Consider the following 21,912-nt stretch of genomic DNA (forward strand, 5'->3'; position numbering starts at 1 on the left):
GTGTCGCTGTCGGACCGCGCTGTGAGGGGCGTTCAGGGACGCTGCTGAAGCGCCGGAATCCAGAGGTTCTTATATAGTTTATTCATTTTATTCCAATATGTTGAAATGACAAAAGCAGAATACCAAAATAGAAATAACAATAAAATATTAACTTTTAAATGATCAAATCAAAGCCAAAAAAACATTAAAAACAACAAAAGAGAATAAAGAAATAAGTCAAAGAGACAAACTGAACCAAATCATTTAAAACATTTAGATATTTGGCAGCTGATGGTTTTTAACTCTGTACATGATTTGAGGAGTTTAGAAGTAAAACCACCAAAATAAAAGCACTAAAGTTTAGAGATCTGAAGAGTGAATGTGTTAGTTCTCTGTAAAGTTTAGTGCTTTTATTTTGGTGAAGAGTGAATTTGTTAGTTCTCTGTAAGAGGATTTAATTATAATTCTTACAACTTCTTTTTTTTACAGGATGAAAATGATATGTTTGTTTCATGTGTTGCTCCACACGTCCACACAGCTGCTGGTGTGTGAGAGCATAAAGGAACAGTCCTGCAGTGATGATTCATTCAGAACATCTTTGACTCAATTCATATGAAAAGAGAAGCCTGGGTCTAGTGAACCAGCTCAGAGAGAATCAAACATGTTCCTCTTCACTAACTCTTAGAGATGACGTCACATCAGGTACTAACCAGAGTTACATCACTTAGTGACCCGGACCCAGACCTAGTGGTCCATTAAAGGAACAGAAAACTGGACTTCATCATGTTTAACTACAATAAGTGAAGAGGCTGCAGGGACCTGAACCATCCCAGTAAAACACCAAATATAGTGACTTCATGTTTCTACTATATATGAGCTGAATGTTGGAATACAGTGAAAGCAGTGAATGATTTTCTTCCTTCTTTACCAAACAAAGCTCAACTTTGACATCAACTTATAGAAATTATCACTCTATTACTCATGCAGCACCACACCAGGCCTGTCTCTGATTCTAAAAAGTGTCAGAGACAGGCCTGGTGGAGGCAGGAGGAGGTGGAGAGGTGGAGGCAGGAGGAGATGGAGGTAGGAGGAGATGGAGGGGAAGCTCCTCGGCCCTCATGGAGGTGTGAAGCTGGGAGGTGATGCTCCTCACAGCCGGAGTCTGGATCCACTTCCTGTATTTATTTCTTCCAACATGTTAATGAGAAGGAAAGAAGGGAGGAAGGAAGGAAGGGAGGAAGGAAGGGAGGGAGGGAGGAAGGAAGGGAGGAAGAAGTTAGCAGAGGTGGCTTTATGTTAACAATGACTAAATAAACACAAACAGGAAACAACCAAAACTTAACCTTTCAATGTTCAACAAGGTCAAAGTTACTTTTCTAGTACTACCCCCCTAACCCTACCCCCCCCCCCTTAAAAAAAACTATCAAATCAAAGAAATCATTAAAACACAAGAGAATAAAGAAACAAACACTGAAGCAAATCCATCAGAAACTCACCATCCTGTTCATTCTTTCATCTAAATGTCATTATTAATAAATCAAGAACTGATTATTAAGTGAAAAGTGAAACTGTGATATAAATGAAGTGAACTCAGACTCCAGCAGAGACATGGAGGCGTGTCATCAAGAAGAAGAAGTGTGGAGTTGGAGGAGCTTCATGTGAATCAGCTGTTTGGTTCCCAGTATAATCTAACGGTGATGACCAGACAAAGACCATCAGAGACATTACAGAGCTGGACAAGAACCAGTGAAGACAACCAGAGACTTCAGGAAAGGTACAAACACCCTGAGAGAGACACACATGGAGACACTGACCAACATCAAGAACCTTTAAATACTCTGATTATAAAGAGAGAGAGAGAGAGAGAGAGAGAGAGAGAGAGAGAGAGAGAGAGAGAGAGAGAGAGAGAGAGAGAGAGAGAGAGAGAGATATCATAAAGAACATGAAACCATATTTCTATATGAACACACAACCACTGATACTACCACAGAAGAAGAGTTCAACACAAATATAAAAACACATTTCAACAGTAGGACCCTGAACGCATCTCAACAAGTCAGTTAACATAGAGGAGATGATTCCACCAATAGAAACAACCCATACAATGACATCACATATAACAGGAAGTCCACCAATAGAAACAGCTCATACAATGACATCACACATAACAGGAAGTCTACCGATAGAAACAGCTCATACAATGACGTCACATATAACAGGAAGTCTACCAATAGAAACAGCTCATACAATGACGTCACATATAACAGGAAGTCTACCGATAGAAACACCTCATACAATGACATCACATATAACAGGAAGTGCACCAATAGAAACACCTCATACAATGACATCACATATAACAGGAAGTCTACCAATAGAGACAGCTCATACAATGACATCACATATAACAGGAAGTCCACCAATAGAAACACCTCATACAATGACATCACATATAACAGAAACAGCTCATACAATGACATCACATATAACAGGAAGTCTACCAATAGAAACAGCTCATACAATGACATCACACATAACAGGAAGTCTACCGATAGAAACAGCTCATACAATGACATCACATATAACAGGAAGTCTACCAACAGAAACAGCTCATACAATGACATCACATATAACAGGAAGTCTACCAATAGAAACAGCTCATACAATGACATCACATATAACAGGAAGTCTACCAATAGAAACAGCTCATTACAATGACATCACATATAACAGGAAGTCCACCAATAGAAACAGCTCATACAATGATGACATCATATATAACAGGAAGTCTACCAATAGAAACAGCTCATTACAATGACATCACATATAACAGAAACAGCTCATATAATGACATCACACATAACAGGAAGTCTACCAATAGAAACAGCTCATTACAATGACATCACATATAACAGGAAGTCTACCAATAGAAACACCTCATACAATGACATCACATATAACAGGAAGTCTACAGTCAGGATGGAAACATATTCATAAGTTGAGTTTATACAAGTCACGATCATTCACACATCAGCTGAGAGAGAGAGAAAATAATAAAATACAAACATGTAAAATAATAATACAAAAATACAAACATGTAAAATAATAATACAAAAATACAAACATGTAAAATAATAATACAAAAATACAAACATGTAAAATACAAAAATACAAACATGTAAAATACAAAAATCCAAACATGTAAAATAATAAAATACAAATATGTAAAATAATAAAATACAAATATGTAAAATAACAAAATACAAATATGTTAAAATAATAAAATACAAATGTTAAAATAATAAAATACAAATATGTTAAAATAATAAAATACAAATATGTAAAATAATAAAATACAAATATGTAAAATAACAAAATACAAATTAAGGCTGGGCGATATGGCCTTTTACTAATATCCCGATATTTTTAAGCCATTTCACGATACACGATATATATCTCGATATTTTGCCTTAGCCTTGAATTAACACTTTGATGCATACAATTATGCCAGTATGATGATTCTACATTAAAACATTGTTCATACTACATTAATATATGCTGATTTTAAACATTCATGCCAAAAGCGTAAATCACAACTAAACAAATTCATCAAAACTGTATTTATTAAAGAGTTATTAAGCAGTGGCACAAACATGTCATTTCAAAACAAATAAAGTGTCTTTTATGCATGATGTAACTAATATGACACATCAAAATAACACTAAATTAAAGTGCACATTTTGTGCATAATGCAACTAGGATATAAAGGTAGAGCTGTCTCTGCTAGGTAGATTATATCAAGTGTGTCGATGATCTTTCTGAAACCGGGCTTTTAACCACACTCACTGGGGCCATGTCTTTCTCTGTGTGGTGTGATACTGCGGACGTTATCTCCTTCTGTTTTTAACTGTTTTAGTCGTATTGCTGTTCTGGAAAAAGAAGACGCTAGACTCAGTTGCGTCAGTGCTTTCTTCAATATGTCACTGGTCGGAGATGTGCTCTTGCAGAGTTTCAAGTTTTTGTGGTGACGCTTTTATGACATACTTTACATATTACGGTTTGTTGTTCAACGTCCTCCCTCTTGTACCCAAACCACCGCCAGATGATGGATCCTGAATTGTTTTTTTGGGAATTAATCTCCCTCCTCCACTTGTCCATATCACCTGCTGCTCCCGCGACCTGAGATCGCTGCTACTGCTGCTACATGCTGCCGGGCATATGACGTTGCACGCACAACAGAATGTGATGTACGTAACTAGGTGCGCTTGTTTTATCTCTCTGTACGGAGAGATGAGAGAGTGAGAAAAACCTGTAGTTCAACGGGCCGCGACTAAAAACAAACTGCGTGTAAATTGAATGTATACTCGAACATTCATGATATAGTCATTTTCTACATCCCACAGAGAACAAGCCGCGATACATCGAGTATACTCGATATATCGCCCAGCCCTAATACAAATATGTTAAAATAATAAAATACAAATGTTAAAATAATAAAATACAAATATGTAAAATAATAAAATACAAATATGTAAAATAATAAAATACAAATATGTTAAAATAATAAAATACAAATATGTAAAATAATAAAATACAAACATAAAATATAAACATATAAAATAATAAAATACAAACAAGTAAAATAATAAAATACAAACAATAATAAAATACAAATATGTAAAATAATAAAAATAAAATACAAATATGTTAAAATAATACAAATATGTAAAATAATAAAATACAAACATGTAAAATAATAAAATACAAACATGTAAAATAATAAAATACAAATATATTAAATAATACAAATATGTAAAATAAAATACAAATATGTTAAAATACAAATATGTTAAAATAATAAAATACAAATATGTAAAATAATAAAATACAAATATGTAAAATAATAAAATACAAAGGCAGAGAAACATAATATAGAAAGAGAGGAGAGATAACCAACAAAATATTAACCATCCAATGTAAAAATAAAATAAAATAAAATAAAGGGGGGGGGGCATAAGAAGGAACTGAGCTGAACCCTGTCCCAGTAAAACCATCATAACTTCCTCCCTCTCTCCTTCTCTCTTTCTTTCCTCCCTGCTACCTTCCTTCCTTTCCTCCCTTCCTTTCCCTTCCCTCCTTCCTTTCAATGAGTGTCCTATGAAGGGTTAAGAAAGAGTGTTGGCAGTGTGTTGCCATGGAAACGGAAGCTAACAGCAACAGCAGAGAGATAGAATACCCTGCTAACTGTAACAGAAACAACATAAAGAAACAACACTGAGGTCAAACAGAGAAGAACTGTTTGCAGACGTCCTCTTCCATACGAACAGCATCCACATATGGAAGGAGATCATTTGTAACAAATACAAATATATTTCTAAAGAAGGCATTGGTCGTGGTGGCTGCCTAATTGTATGTCAGGATGAAACCCTGGACACAGATAACCCTCTGCTCACTTTTACATATTACACCAAAAAAAGGTACAATGCTAGTACAAGGAAATGAGGCAAGTCTGAACACCTTTGAGGAACTTTTTCCCACAATGAAAGCAGAGGCGGAGAGAGTCCGACCCAATATGAGCAGCAACACTCAACACACAACAGCAGAACAGGAAGAGGAGGAGGAGGTCGTACAAACAGACCAGAAGCCAACAATTATTCCACCTGACCCCACACCTCCAACACCCCCCAAGCTCCTTCAACAGCTAAGAGAGAGCCTGACCCTGCTAGAGCTGGACTCCACAGAGTTCAAGGAGTTCACTTTGGCCAAACTAGCTGAGTCTGATACCAACCAGCTGAGACATGAACTCCAACAGTTGAAGCAGAACAGCCAAGAGGCCATAGATGAGCTGAGAGAGGAGAACCAGGGAACCAGGTCAGAACTGATGGAGACCCAGAGGAGACCCCGACAGCTGACACAGGCCATGCGTGAGCTGGAGGAGGAGAACACCACCCTACGAGCCCAGGCCCTGAAAATAAAGGAGGATGCTACCAACAGAGACCTCAGCTTCAACAGAGAGCTACAGGAGATGAGAGAGCAACTCCAGGAGAAGAGATGCCGCGGTTCACCACCCAGTGACACACATCCTGCTGTCCCCCCTTCCCTCTCCCCTGCTTCCAAACCACCAGCTCCCTCCAACACTGGCAGCCTCCCCCTCTCACAGCCTCCCCCCACCTCTCCAGCACAAACACCCAGAGATTCTCCACCTGACACAGACTCCCTCCCTGCCGCCCAGCCCCTGTTATACACAGAGCCCAAACCTGACAGACCAGCCAGACCAGAAGCCCAGGTAGTCCTGCTCATGGACTCAAATGGAAAATATTTGAATGCCAAACGCCTCTTCCCTGGCCTCAACACTTCAGCCAAACGCTGCAGAAACACGAGCCATGCCATGGAGCTGCTTAGGCAGGACACACTGGGGAGCCCTCAGTACATCGTGGTGCATACAGGCACCAATGACCTCCACACCCTCCACCGGGGCACTGCTGAGGCCATGACCAAGGTGGCCAAGAGGGCCTCAAAGTAGTTCCCAGACAGCAGGGTGATTATTTCTACCCTTCTCCCCAGGACACACACCCCCCCACATGTCATCCATGACATCAACATGGAAATATCAAGGAGATGTGCATGCCTACCAAACATCCACCTAGCCCACCACACCAACATCGGAACATGGGACCTCTATGATGGACTACACCTGAACAAGGCTGGGATAAGAACATTTGCTAAAACGCTAAAGGATGTCACACTTGGTCGCAACCCCGACAATCTGGTCCACTCAGCAGCTGCTCCTAGGATCTACAGACCATCTAGGTACCAACAAGAAAACCCAAGGAACTCCACGTCCCACCTCCCTGCGGTACCACGCCCACCAGCAGCCCCTCATCCCCATCCTTGGGCTTATTTTCTATCGGCCCGATGGTCATATTACATGAAAACGCGGGGACTGCGTTCAAGCTGAGTAGCGACTTTTACTTTACTTTTTCATTCAGGCCGAGAAGGCGAAACAAGCCATGACGCGCAGTGGCACGTCACATCCGATGCATGCTGCCAGTGAGTGAGTAAACAAACATGTCTTCACCAGTATGGTCGTTCTTCACGGTGGCAGAAGATGACAATGCTGTCGCTATATGCAAAGCCTGTTCAGCGCGGATTGCGAGAGGAGGAAAGAAGTCGTCAAGCTTTAACACGACTAATCTCATAGCTCACCTGAAAAGTCGACATCGCGGCGAAGAGGTATTCAAGGAGTATGAGGCAGCGGCTGCAGCAGCTAGCACAAGCAGTGATAAAACCAATGCGGTGAAAACTAAAGCAACGACAGCACGAAAGTCCCATGTTACCATTCTGCAGTCTTTTGAAAAAAGTAGACTCTTTGCAAGAGACAGTGAAAAGACCAAAGCCATTAACGACAAAGTAATGGATTTCATAGCACTCGGCGACCAGCCTTTCTCCGTGGTCGAAGACCCATCTTTTCGTAGCCTGTTAGCACACTTGGAGCCACGCTACACTCTTCCAAGCCGCCGCTATTTCTCAGACGTGTCCCTCCCTGCACTTTATGATGTTGTTGCCACACACATCCACAACCTAATCGACAAGAACGGACTACACATAAGTTTTACAACAGACATATGGACGTCCGATGTTAGCCCTGTTAGCATGCTAAGTCTAACAGCACAGTGGCTAGACGAGGACCTCAATTTGTGATATAATGAAAATAAAAACATTTGCAAAGTCAGAAAGTTGTTGTTTGTTGTTATAGATAGGTCAGAACAGCTAACTCCTCAGTTTTCTATCCTGCGAAAAGTAGATTATATCAATATATTATGTTAAATATGAAAATGTGAACATATCGGGTATCGGGTATCGGCCCTGAGAAGCAGGAAATTATCGGTTATCGGTATCGGTTGGAATTTTTAATATCGTGCATCACTACAGAAATATACCAAAACGCTATTGGGCAACAACCAGTACAAGTAGCTTTAGACACATTTTTGGAAAAAGCATTCCAACATAACAGTGAGGGTGTGAACAAGGCGGTAGTAAGCCTTAATAAGATATTTGACCTCGCAGCATCCCTATCAAACCTAAAGGCCTCAAACTGAAAAACATGACAAATAGTTTGACAATGAATGTAAAAATCTCAGAAAGACATTAAGGACAACCACCACACACGCCTTCACTATAATGAAACATTAAAACAGTATAAAACCAACATTAGACCAACATGTTAGAAACTAGCTACACACCTTTGAAGAATCAATAAAAACTGGAACACTCTAAATAAAGAGAAACATGAGGATCTTCCCATTCAAAGTGGAGATGTATGGGTAAACCACTTCACTAATCTATTTGGCCCAATAGAGAAACATGAACAGCAAAAACACAAACAAGATAAACTAGAAAGATTAGAGACAACCATAAAAGACTACCAGAACCCACTAGACTCCCCAATTACACTAAAACAACTACAGGACAAAATCAAATCAATTGAAACCAAGAAAGCCTGTGCTGTGGTGTCCATGGCATCTTAAATGAAATGATAAAGTTCACAGACCTTAAATTCCAGTTGGCCATATTAAAACTCCTGAACACCTGATCGTCCTTAGCGCTGGGATTATCCCCAATATTTGAACCAAGGACTGATAACACCACTCCACAAACTTGACCCCAATAACTACCGTGGAATCAGAGTCAACAGCAACCTCGGGAAAATCCTCTGTATGATCATCAACCACAGACTCCTTCATTTCCTCACTGAGAATAATGTTCTGAGATAATCCCAAACTGGCTTCCTACCAAATTATCACACAACAGACCATATTTGTACCCTCAGCACCCTGATTGACCACCAAATAAACACAAATAAAGGTAAATTATTCTCCTCTTTTGTTGATTTCAAGAAGGCATTTGATTCTGTTTGGCACGAGGGTCTGTTGTACAAATTTTTGGAAAGTGGGGTTGGAGGAAAAACATATGACATCATAAAGTCAATGTACACTAACAACAAGTGCGCCATTAAGATCGGCAAAAAACAGACGGACCTCTTCCCCCAGAGCCGAGGGGTTAGACAGGGATGCAGTCTGAGCCCAACCCTCTTCAACATATATATTAATGGATTGGTAAAGTCACTAGAGCAGTCTGTAGCAGCTGGCATCACTCTAGTAGACAGAAATTAAATGCCTACTGTTGGGAGATGACCTGCTGTTGCTGTCTCCGACTAAAGAAGGATTACAACAACAACTTCTCCCAAACCTGGACCTTAACAGTGAATCTGACCAAGACTAAAATCATGATATTCCAAAAAGGACCCAGCCTCCATCATCACAAATACAATTTTTTCCTAGATAAGACATCACACAGAGCATTACACCTACCTCGGCCTCAACATCAGCACCACAACGACCTGAGAGACAAGGCGAGACGGGCTTTTTACACCATCAAAAAGATCATCAGATCAGACATCCCAATTCAGATCTGGCTCAAGATATTGGACAGTGTTATAGAACCCATTTCTCTTCATGGCTGCGAGGTCTGGGGTCCTGCCAATCAAGATTTTACGAAATGGGATAAACACCAAATTGAGACCATCCTCAACAATGCATGCAGAGCAGAATTAAGACGATACCCACTAATCATCAAAATTCAATTAAATTTTATGATCACCTTTAAAGACAGTGATCACAGTACGCTCCATAAAAAAGTCCTGACCCACAGAGAGACTGTAGAGAGATGCCCCCTCAGACAACTGGTTCTGGGACTCCGTCAACAAACACCAGCAGAGCCACCAAACAGAAATCCCATCAGACTAAACCAAATGATAAGAGAACTATCTGACACACTGGGAAGACTCAACCAGAAACCAACCAAAGCAAACTGGAATGTTATTTGGCCCTAAATAGAAAATCCACTATGGCAGAATACCTGAGCACTGAGACCGATCCCAAGCTCAGGAAATGGTTGACTATGTACAGACTCAGTGAGCAGAAAGGCCGTCACAGACAGACCCGGTTCCCCAGAGAAGACAGACTGTGCACCCACTGCACACAACACCAGGCGGAGACCGAGACCACCTGCCAACTATACCAAGACATCAGAGACGCGTACTTCCCACAGATCACCAACACCCACCAACTATTTGAGACCTTAAACAACAGCAGAAAGCTTCCATACCTGCTGGGTGAAGTCCAGCAATGTGCCAACATAGCAGCAAGATTTATAAACTGCTGTGACCACAGAAGGACGTCCAGCCGGCAGGAAGGACAGACCTAGACCATGTCCTCCCGCTGGACAGTTCCTAACCCTCCAAGTCATTTACTTTGTACATATTTCCTTTTCTTAATGCCTTTGTACAGTGAAAGCACAGATCACTGGCTGTGAAATACAAAACCTGGCAAAAGTCTCTACAGCACAGCAGAAGAAAGACTTCAAAATGAATCCAGAGACACTGGTAGACTTCAACAAGAAGAACCACCACAAGGTAAAATGCAACCTACTGTTCTTCACTCACCATCCTGAACATTGGCACACAGCACAGTTTACTCACATGAAGAAGAATGGGATGAGTAAAGGCAGACATATTACTACCTACGAAGATGCAGACCGCTCAAGTCCCATTTTAACTGTGAACATAAACCACAATGAAACAGTTATGATCCAGGGATCTGAGAACAGTTTAGACAACTTTGAGAACAGCTCCCCAACACTGAAAACTGTGGCAACATCAAAAATCTCTCCCGCTCCTCCACAAGAGCTCCAGACCAGGTCGCCCATCTTCAGCAGACATCCACCTACACCATACTCTGAATCACCCAAACTCTCCAGCAATCTCAGAGTCCTGAAAGAAGGTATCTCAATACTCAATAGAGTTCATAGAATTCAGAGAGAAGACACTGAGCGGTCTTCAGAGGTCTGATGATAGTCATTTAGGTGTGAAGGAGATGTCCTCCACTGTTCAATAACAGAGACACCAGATAGATGAACTCCAGCAAGCTGTTGGAGAACTGGAAGAAGACAACCATTCACTGAGAGAAACACTCAAAAGAGTGATAGAGGAGCTAGCATCGACCCACCACTCCAGCTCAACACGGCTGGATCAGGAGACCCGGCAGCCCCTACACCAGGAGTCTGGGTCTGCCACCCAGACATCTTCAACATCTTCAGCCTCTCGCCCCCAAATGTCTCCTCCCCTCTTCCCTCTGGGCACCACAGTCCAGGGGTCCCAGAGAAGGAGACCAGAACCTGCTTCACAAAACCACACAGAAATTATATTTCTGTGTGGTTCTAATGGAAAGAACATCAATATGAAACGTCTCTTCCCAGCCAGAAGATCCAAGATGATTTGGAGTCCCACCACCTCAGAGGCTATAAAGAAGCTGGCCACTACAGACCTCCATGGTGTGAAACACATCCTGATTCACACTGGGACTAATGACCTCACACACAAAAAGGACATAACTCACTCACTGCGACAGGTGGCAGAGAAAGCAACCTCAGCAGCCCCCACAGCCAGGGTAACCATATCCACCCTGTTTTCAGCATACAATGGAATATAATTATCTCAGCATCATTATCAATGCATCCAGAAGCTTTAACAAAGCAATAAATTCCCTCACAGAAAAGGCACGCAGGGCCTACTATAGCATCAAAAGCTCACTATATAAATTCAATAAATAAAACCCATACTTCTGTATGGAAGTGTGAGGCCCTCTAATGACACAGAGGCACACCTTGTGGGATACAACACCCACAGAGAAATGTAATCTTCAGTTCTGCAAAGAAATCCTCAAGGTCCATAGAAAGTGTCCAAATCATGCATGTAGAGCAGAGCTGGGACACTTCCCTCTCTCTCTACACATGATCAAAAGGTCCATTAAGTTTCAGGTGCACTTAGCACAAGCTGATCCTGACTCCTATAACCACAGAGCCTTCCTCTGTAACAGCCTCTGCCCAGAGACAGACCCCCTGAGTAACACCAGAGAAACCTGCCACCTCAAAATCCAAGAACTCCAAAATCTCTCCAGAACTCACCTAATATAAAAAGACTTGCAAAAGTCTAATGATGCCCAATCTTACCACACACACACATATATTATTTATTTACTTACTTTTCATTTATTTGTATATATTTGGTTTCATGAATTGTATTGTTTCATTGATTGCTAATGCTTTGGCAACATAATTCTTGTAACCGTCATGCCAATAAAGCAAATTTGAATTGAATTGAATAGAGAGACACAGAGAGAGAGAGATAGAGACAGACAGAGACGGAGAGAGAGGCAGATAGAGAGAGAGAGCATTGAGAGCACAGTGAACTATTTGTGTTATAATCAGTGTTGCCAACTCCTCAGTAAGGAAAGTAGCTATAGGTTGTCCTAAAAGTCGCTAGAAGTCGCTAAATGACGTCATCGCCTAATTTGCATAATTACCATTTGCATGTTATTGTAATGGACACTGTAGGAGAGAGGGATAACGTCTTGGGAGAGACAAAAAGTGAGTTAAAAAACCCTAAATATGTTAAGAACTACAAATGAGCTTTCTTATGTTGATTCTTGGTTTGTTTGTTTTTAAAATGTAAATAAATTTTGTTCTGTATTGTTAAATGTTAGAATATCAAATTGAATCAAAAGGCTGTTATGCAGGGTGGATGTGGAGTGGTGTGGGTCTCCTCTCTGCTCTGACTGCAGCTGTGTGAGGCTACTGTGAACCTGACCGCCTGTGAGTGCTTTGGGACAGGGGAGGGGCTCACGGCAGCACCCACTACTCGTTGAGGACAGTAACGATACGTGCTTTCACTTCAAAGTCTCCAATAACACCAGAAAAAGTCGCTAGATTTGTCTCTAGTCGCTTTTGACGAAAAAAGTCGCTGTGAGGGTTTGCAAAGTCGCCAGATTTAGCGAGAAAGTCGCCAAGTTGGCAACACTGGTTATAATAACATAAGTTTCCTTAATGTAGTTTAAATGACTTCATATTTACAGTGCATATATGAGCTGAATACATGTTACACCAACAATAGAAACTCTACTAGAGTAAAAAAATGTGATACAGACTGCTGTCAGCAGAGGAGGAGGAGGAGGAGGAAGACTGCTGCTGCTCCTCAGGGAGGTGAAGCTCCTCAGAGTCTGGACCTCCATCCTGTAGCTGGAGACAAGAGTTACAACACATTTAGAACAACATGGACTCACATCACACAATGTACAGACCTACACTATCACCAACAACCATGACCCTGCTGCTGCTGGTGGTACTGCTGGTGCTGCTGCTGCTGGTACTGCTGGTGGTACTGCCGACTGCTGGTGCTGCTGCTGCTACTGCTACTGCTGGTGGTGCTGGTGGTACTGCTGGTGCTGCTGCTGCTGCTGCTACTGCTGGTGGTGCTGGTGGTACTGCCGACTGCTGGTGCTGCTGCTGGTGGTGCTGGTGGTACTGCTGGTGGTGCTGCTGCTACTGCTGGTGGTGCTGGTGGTACTGCCGACTGCTGGTGGTGCTGGTGGTACTGCAGACTGCTGGTGCTGCTGCTGGTGGTACTGCCTGCTGCTGCTGCTGGTGCTGACTGCTGCTGCTGACGACGACGGCTGCTGCTGCTCACGATGACTGCTGCTGCTGCTGCTGCTGCTGACGACGTCTGCTGCTGCTGCTGACGACGTCTGCTGCTGCTGCTGACGACGTCTGCTGCTGCTGCTGCTGCTGACGACGACGGCTGCTGCTGCTGACGACGACGGCTGCTGCTGCTGCTGACGACGTCTGCTGCTGCTGACGACGTCTGCTGCTGCTGCTGACGACGACGGCGACGACGGCTGCTGCTGCTGACGACGACTGCTGCTGCTGCTGCTGACGACGACGGCTGCTGCTGCTGACGACGACTGCTGCTGCTGACGACGACGGCTGCTCTGCTGCTGACGACGACGACGGCTGCTGCTGCTGCTGACGACTGCTGCTGCTGCTGACAACGGCTGCTGCTGCTGCTGACGACTGCTGCTGCTGCTGACGACTGCTGCTGCTGCTGCTGCTGACGCCTGCTGCTGCTGCTGCTGCTGACGCCTGCTGCTGCTGCTGACGACTGCTGCTGACGACTGCTGCTGCTGCTGCTGACGACTGCTGCTGCTGCTGCTGCTACTGCTGGTGGTGCTGGTGGTACTGCCGACTGCTGGTGCTGCTGCTGCTACTGCTACTGCTGGTGGTACTGCTGGTGGTGCTGCTGCTACTGCTGGTGGTGCTGGTGGTACTGCTGGTGGTACTGCCGACTGCTGGTGGTGCTGGTGGTACTGCTGGTGGTGCTGCTGCTACTGCTGGTGGTGCTGGTGGTACTGCCGACTGCTGGTGGTGCTGGTGGTACTGCAGACTGCTGGTGCTGCTGCTGGTGGTACTGCCTGCTGCTGCTGCTGGTGCTGACTGCTGCTGCTGACGACTGCTGCTGCTGCTGACGACGACGGCTGCTGCTGCTGCTGACGATGACTGCTGCTGCTGCTGCTGCTGCTGCTGACGACGTCTGCTGCTGCTGACGACGTCTGCTGCTGCTGCTGCTGACGACGACGGCTGCTGCTGCTGACGACGGCTGCTGCTGCTGACGATGACGGCTGCTCTGCTGCTGACGACGACGGCTGCTGCTGACGACTGCTGCTGCTGCTGCTGACGACTGCTGCTGCTGCTGCTGCTGACGACTGCTGCTGCTGCTGCTGACGACTGCTGCTGCTGACGACGCCTGCTGCTGCTGCTGACGACTGCTGCTGCTGCTGACGACTGCTGCTGCTGACGACGCCTGCTGCTGCTGCTGACGACTGCTGCTGCTGCTGCTGACGACTGCTGCTGCTGCTGACGACTGCTGCTGCTGCTGACGACTGCTGCTGCTGCTGACGACGACGCCTGCTGCTGCTGCTGCTGCTGACGACTGCTGCTGCCGCCGCCGACTGCTGCTGCTGCTGCTGCTGCTGCTGCTGGTGCTGACTGCTGCTGACGACGACGCCTGCTGCTGCTGCTGCTGCTGACGACTGCTGCTGCTGCTGCTGCTGCTGCTGACGCCTGCTGCTGCTGCTGCTGCTGCTGCTGCTGCTGCTGCTGCTGCTGCTGCTGCCGACGACGACGACGACGACGACGACGACGACGACGACGACGACGACGACGACGACGGCTGCTGCTGCTGCTGCTGACGACGACTGCTGCTGGTGCTACCTGCTGCTGCTGGTGCTACCTGCTGCTGCTGGTGCTGCCTGCTGCTGACGACTGCTGCTGCTGGTGCTGATACTGCTGCTGCTGGTGCTGATACTGCTGCTGTTGGTGGTTGTGCTGACTGCTGCTGCTGCTACTGTTGGTGGTTGTTCTGACTGCTGCTGGTGCTGGTGGTTGTGTTGACTGCTGCTGCTGCTGCTGGTGGTGGTGCTGATTGCTGCTGACTGCTGCTGCTGCTGGTGGTTGTTCTGACTGCTGCTGGTGCTGGTGGTTGTGTTGACTGCTGCTGCTGCTGCTGGTGGATGTGCTGACTGGTGGTGATGCTGCTGCTGGTTGTAGTGCTGCTGCTGCTGGTGGTCGTGGTGCTAGTGGTGCCCCTTCTCCTTACACTCCTTCTCGTGGGTCAGTAGAAAATCTGTTCCAGCAGGTGGAGATGGACAGATGTTAGAGGCTGGTAGACAATCAATCAATCAATCTTTATCTATACATCATCATCTTAAGGCTCTTTACACACAGAGCAGGTCTAGACTGAACTCTTCAGACAGACTTCAGTAAAGAATAAAATGAGCTCAGACCCAAAATGACTCAGATTATTTAAACCTTCTACATGTGGGCAAATAATTATATTTGGTAACTTCTGTAAATATCCCAAAATATCCTTCCTTCCTTTCCTTCCTCCCTGCCTTCTTTCTTCTCTTCCTCTTTTCCTTTCTCCCTCCCTCGTTCCTTATTTCCTCCATCCTTCCTTCCTTTCCTTCCTCCCTCCCTCCTTCTCTCCTCCCTCTGTCCTTCCTTCCTCTCTTCCATCTGTTCTTCCTCCCTCCCTCTCTCCTCCCTTCCTTCCTCCATCCCCCTTTCTTTCCTCCGTCCTTCCTTCCATCTTTCCTCCCTCCTTCCTTCCATCCTCCCTCCTCCCATCCATCCATCCTTCCTTCCTCCCTCCCTCCCTCCCTCCCTCCCTCCCTCCTTCCATCCATCCTTCCTTCCTCCCTCCCTCCCTTTCAATGAGCGTCCTATAAAGGGTTAATTGATATCTAGGGAACATTATAACAGAGCTCTTGTGAGATGAGTGACAAAAATGACTAAAATGACATCTGTTGGTTAGACTAGATTGACTGAAATATTAGAACAGTAAAAACAGACTAAACAGGAGCTAAAAAAGAAAATGTCCAATTAATGTGAAAAGCTGCTCCTGTAGAAAGTTTATCATATATTTATTTATTTATTAACCTACAAACAGTTACTGATATCTGGTCTGAATTATTACGGTAAATTAAAGGTTTTAATAATTTACCGTAAGGGAGTTTACACAATTAGTAACGGTTGGTTTTCTGTCCTGCCGTTAATGTCTCAGCGCCAGTAGTCGGTAACTTCACGTTAACGGAGCAGTTACAAACACACCGGAGCTTTAAAGAGCTTCTGGAGGATTTAAAACACAATTAATAATTATATCATGTTGTTATATAATTAATTAAACTGCGCAGTGCAGCGCCGCCATTACAGGCTAGCTACACGACCGTTAGCTTAGCGGTGACGTCAGATGAACGATGAAAAAAAGAGAAATGAGACGAAGGCGGGAAGGAAAATTAAACTGTGAATATGTTTAAACATTCATATCCACATTATTAATCCGTTTCAATCCAAGTTAATAAAAGTTAATATGAATTTACCGACTCGCTGCTGTCGGACACACGGTGACCGGAGCGCTGACGGTGGACAGGTGAGGAGGCTGATCCTGTTGCTCTCCTATTGGCTGCCGCACGGAGAGAGTTCGAGAAAGATGAGGCAAACGGAGCCTCTGATTGGCTGCTGCAGATCCAACCCCACGTTACCCGAGTCACTCTCATTGGCCAACTGCTCTGTGTGTAAAGTGCCTCGAGATGCTTCTGTTGGGAGTTTAGATGATTTTAGACAAAGCAGGATCTAAGTTAGGTTAGTTTAATATCTGCTGAATACTAGCATGTTTAAAATAAGAAGGGACACAACCTGAACACACTGAAGGATTGACAATAGCTAATACAACTTTTAAAAATAGGTGGTATTTGCTGCTATTACATCCATTGGACTACAAGTTTCTAGATAACACAATTTCCTAATCAAACTCGTCAGATTTTGTAAACTGATCAGTTCAGAAGAGTCCAGAATAAAACAAAGTGAAGTATAATAAACCTGTAAAAGTCAGAAAGTAACTTAACAAGCTGCTGAGTTACTGCAGAGTAGCTGGCTCCTGATTGGCATGTTAATAAAATAAAAATTAATAATTTGTGCTAATCAAACTCATCAGATGTTGTAAAGTGATCAGTTCAGAAGAGTCCAGAATAAAACAAAGTGATTTCATAGAAACACGTGAAATGGCCTCAACCTGTTAAGGAGGGATAACGTGTTGGTGTTGGCACGTAAAGTAGAAATGTTACGTGTCTGTACCACGAAAACTAAACCAATGTAAAGTCAGTGAGGATCCTCTGTTGTGGTGGACACTCATTCCCTGGTTCAACAACCTCACGCAGTGTTTCATATTGTTTTCTAGTAGAAATATTTGATTTTCTTATTTCACATAATCATAAATAGCAGTAAAATGCAGAGAGGTTGGATCTGGATTTAGTTATTTCAGATAATCACTTCACTTAATTTGCATTCAATCAGATTTTTGTTGTTGTCTAAAGAACATTTAAGCATCGTAAACACGTAGCTGGTATCTGGAATAACTGAGATTTTCCTGCATTTCTGCCTTTCATCCACACCAACACTCTGTTTTAGGGAAGTGAAAACTCTGTTTAGGCTTTATGCAGTGTATTTATGCAGGTTCACGTAGATGAAAACTTTTCTGAAAACAATCTAGTGTTGACCATGTTAAATGTGTCACCACCACAGTGTCCATCTACTAGGATGGAAGTGATGGTCCGTCTACTAGGATGGAAGTGATGGTCCGTCTACTAGGATGGAAGTGATGGTCCGTCTACTAGGATGGAAGTGATGGTCCGTCTACTGGGATGGAAGTGACGGTCCATCTACTAGGATGGAAGTGATGGTCCGTCTACTAGGATGGAAGTGTCGGTCCATCTACTAGGATGGAAGTGTCGGTCCATCTACTAGGATGGAAGTGATGGTCCATCTACTAGGATGGAAGTGATGGTCCATCTACAAGGTGAATGATTTTGGCGCGTCAGCGCCGGCCAGCTTCTTGGTCACCTGAAGAGAACCAGAGAGTTTCATCTGTCAGTAAAGGTGTGAGACGAGCAGCATTTCCAGAGAATGTCTCGTGGGTTAACTAACATGTTATTAGCTGCAGGCTTCTTACTTTCTTGGTGGAGTCCAACTTTAGGATGGAGCCGAAGGTCGAAGTCACCTTCGCCCTCAGCTCATCGATCCTTGAGAAGGACTCCCTGGCGTAGGTGTCCAGAAGCCAGCCGGAGGTGGGTACAGGCTCCATCTTCGGCAGAAGAGGCAGAGCGGGCACCTGCACACCAGGGACATCGAACTTATGGAATCTGTGCAGGAACAAGTTGCTCTGCCTCATCCACTCAGCTGTGTGATGCTCGACCAGGTACGCCCTCAGCTGGCTGGAGCTGTTGCCGACTGTGCGTTCCTTCATTTGGCCGAGCACCCTCCTGTCGATGGAGAGCCTGCAGGACAAAAACACTCACGGTTAACCCTCGAGAGACACACACACACACACACACACACACACACACACACACACTGGCCTGTACATTTGTTGTGTTTACCTGTATGTCAGCACGGTGGGGAAGAGGTCCTGGTGGCTCGGGTCCAGCTGCCTCCTCACGCTGTCCGCCCAGCCTGCCACCTTCTTCCTGCAGTACCTGAGGGAGGAAAGACGTGTGTGTTATTAAGGACCGTGTACACACTCTTCCTGCACTGTTATGATATAAACACATATAATGCAGTTTCCTTACCAGCACTCCAGGTACTCCGTACCCATGAAGTACCACCCGTCTCTGTCCAGAACTTTGCGCACAGTTTTATAGATGCCACACCCAGTGAGCTTGTGCGCGCAGTTTGGACATTGAAAGTGGTATCTCCACAGCCGGTACGGGGCCCAGAAGAAAAAGGGCCGCTGGAAGAAGGGGGAGGCTGGGCACTGGGTGTACACCATCCGCGGACCCGGTGGATGGTGCCACAGCGCGAGGTTTTGCACGAGCGTTGCCCTTCCTGTCTGGTCCCGGACAAACAGGGCCCTGCTGACCCACTCATGCTGCACCCGGGGCAGGCTGAGCTTCCACAGCTCAGGCAGCAGGACCTGAAACAGCAACAACAACAGCAACACTGAGTAAATGCGAAACGCAGCTTTGAAACACTCTGCTGTTAAATGTATAAAGTTCACAACAACACAAACCTCAGCCTGTGGAGCAGCCAGCCGGACAGGTGCAGGGACGGGAGCAGGTGCAGGGACGGGAGGAGGGATGGGAGGAGGGACGGGAGCAGGTGCAGGGATGGGAGGAGGGACGGGAGCAGGTGCAGGGGCGGGTGGAGGAGCGGTCTTCCGTCTGGCAGCTGGACCCGGTGGCGGCAGGGGAGAGGATGCTGTGAAGAACACACAAGGAACAAATGAGTGGATGAATTAACATAACAGTCACATATTTGACTCTCACTGACCACTGAGCACAACTCTGAATTTGACAGACTTACCTGAAGCTTCCATCTCCAGCTCGGTGGCAGCAGCAGCTTCCACGAGCATCAGGTCGTCGTCGTCGTCGTCGTCCTGCGAGGAAACTGAAACCACAACAACAGTTCAGACGTCACACAGACTGCACCTCAAGCTCAGTTTAACCTCAACGTGAATAAAGATGATGCTCACTGGTCAGGACCACGGCCACCGCTCTCTTCCTCGGGGACGGGGTGGTCGAGGACGACGATGACCCCATGGCTCGGGTTCCGGGCGCTGGAAGACTGGGTCGACGGCGCTGGAGTACTGGCAGAGTGTGACTGGTCGGTGGTGGCTGAAGGACGCCGAGCAGTGGTGGCAGTGGCGGCTGAAGATGCAGCGGCAGAGGCAGGCAGCTGGCTCCTGTCCCTCCTCGCCACGTACATCTTCAGCTTGGCCAAGCGAGAGCTGGTGTTGTTGACCGCCAACGTGTGGACCCAGCTCCTGTAGCTGAGAGACATGAGTTTGAGTTAGATTACCGTGTAACTGTGTGACTGTAATTAAAGTCATTGTAGTTATTGACTTACCTGCTGACGTCCTTGTCGGTGGACTCATACAGCTCCCTGTACGTCATGGAGCTGTACGCACCAAAGCCAACCAAGCAGTCACCCTCTGCATCGGTGCCTGCCCTCAACTTGGCGGCGGCCATAGAAGGGAAGAGGCAGGCGTACTCCAGCAGCATGTCCTTGCACAGCATGAGGGGGGTGCTGCTGCCGTCCCCCTCCCCCACGCTCCTTTTTGTGGCTTGCCAGCAGCCCCGCCGAATAGCCGACGTCGTGAGTCAGCAGCCACTGGAAGGTCTGACCCCGGTACTGACCAAACTGCACCTCCATCCTGCTGAGGATGTGGCGCCGGTCAACCGGGTTCCCTCCCTGGGCTGTGACCCGCGCCCACGCGTCGGCCTCGGCCCTCTGCGTTGACATCAGAGGAAGGGGCTGGCTGGCAACCTGCCGGTTCCGCCTGGCCACCACCATGGCTTCAGTTGACGCCTGAAGCTTCAGCTGGGTGGAACCAGGCAGGAAAACAAAGGCAGGCTTGTAGTCCATCTGTAGAAAACACAACAAGAGCATGTAAGAAGCTGTTTGTCTACAATTATATTGTGTATACATTATATATAAATATGTCATATGTGAAGAAGGTAGTACAGCTTGGACTTTAATGAATAGTTTCATACAAGTAATGTCTTACAGGGAAAATTATTACAACGGTGTAAATGCTTGACTTTTATGAATACTTTCTTAGCAATACGTTATTACAATGCCATTAACGTTTATGAGTACGCACATTTCCACAGAGTACGGTAATATTGCAGTTATTAATATAGTTATTATTTAAACTGGAGGATTTGCGGAGACTGCTGAAGTCTCTTAGCGTATCAACCACTTTAACTTTAAATTCAATATATCTCTTCAGAGCACCAACTTTTTAATTCAAGATCTCTTTATTAACATTTTCTCATTATAACAAATGTGCAGTGCTGGATAGCCATTACAGAGGCATGAGATGGGTGTGGGTACACGTCAATCACATCATGCACAAATGAGATGTAGAAAAAAAAATTAAAATAAAATAAAAAATAAATAAATAATGAAATTGAACGGGCTGACTTACTCGTTGTGCCAGGGTTCGTAGAGGATCGGTCCAAAACCGGGTCAAGCCAACAGTTAAAATCGCCACCGAGTATTAGAGAATATATATTAAGATCTGGGAGCAGGGAGAACACTCGTTCAAAGAAGACTACGTCATCTATATTTGGAGCGTAAACGTTTACAAGTACGACTGGTGTGTTGTATAATTTGCCAGAGATAATCACATATCGACCAAATTTGTCGGAGATCTCATTATGCAGTTCAAATGAAACATCCTGTCTGATAAGGATTGAAACTCCTCGGGCTTTGGCCTGAAATGAGGAGTGGAATCCCTGCCCCAACCATCCTGAAAGTAGACGGCTATTGTCTGAACTACGAATATGGGTTTCTTGTAGGAAGGCTATTTCTGTTTTAAGATGTTTTAGATGTGAAAAGACCTTTCTTCTTTTAACAGGGTGATTTAGGCCCTTAACGTTCCAGCTCGCCAGATTCAAATGTCTACTCATACCATTTGACGAGGAA

This window comes from Scomber japonicus, chromosome 9, assembly GCF_027409825.1.
Source record: "Scomber japonicus isolate fScoJap1 chromosome 9, fScoJap1.pri, whole genome shotgun sequence".
NCBI classification, from domain to species: domain Eukaryota; kingdom Metazoa; phylum Chordata; class Actinopteri; order Scombriformes; family Scombridae; genus Scomber; species Scomber japonicus.